Here is a 680-nt window from a genome sequence, read left to right on the forward strand (position 1 = left end):
ATATGGTGATTAGAAACGTTCATTTACATTTTTAATGAATTGTTTAATTAACAAGATTCAGGATTATTTTTGAGAATCTGTAGCCATCATCTTATCACCATTTCAAGCTAAAATAACACTAATTTTAGTTTCTCAAATGAGATGTACTGATTGTCACAGTAAATTACATCTCTTTGGACAAACTAAAAAATTCTGATTAAAAAATAAGTCATTAGTTGCAGGTCTAAATATTCACAGTGCAACATGTTTATTTTAAAATCTTCTAAAACATTTAGCAGAGATGATCCTTTAAAATGTTCTCTGGAGAAAAACCCAGTCAGTAAAAAATATATTAATCTGGAGATAATGGCCTTTCAAGTTACATGCAGCCAGTTTAACACGGAGGAGATGCGAGAGAGCGGCGTCCAGCTTTTCACTGCTGACGCTCTCCACAGGCCACATCCTCGTAATCACACCGTCTTTATCAAGGAGCTCAGAACTTCTTAGAGGAATTGGTAGTGTGTTTTCATGGCTGATCAAAACCAAAAAATGTCATCATTGCTCCAACATTGTGAAACACAGGCAGAGGTTATTCTCTTCTGCATGAAGAGTTTTTATCAACTGAGAGAAGTCAAAATATTCTGTGAATTTACTCCTCTCGGTATGACCCATATTTTATACTAGTATCAGTCCTGACACAT

General features: G+C 34.9%; 1 non-coding gene across 1 annotated transcript; it reads right to left on the reverse strand.

The window, feature by feature from the left end:
- Window positions 1-468: 468 nt before the first annotated feature.
- LOC111659815 (small nucleolar RNA SNORD61) lies at window positions 469-541 on the reverse strand. The gene has a single exon (XR_002761097.1). It is a non-coding gene; the product is annotated as a small nucleolar RNA SNORD61 (small nucleolar RNA).
- Window positions 542-680: the final 139 nt, after the last annotated feature.

The sequence above is a fragment of the Seriola lalandi genome, unplaced genomic scaffold (genome assembly GCF_002814215.2).
Source record: "Seriola lalandi dorsalis isolate HSWRI2012SDOR001 ecotype SW California unplaced genomic scaffold, Sedor1 jcf7180001984979, whole genome shotgun sequence".
NCBI lineage: Eukaryota > Metazoa > Chordata > Actinopteri > Carangiformes > Carangidae > Seriola > Seriola lalandi.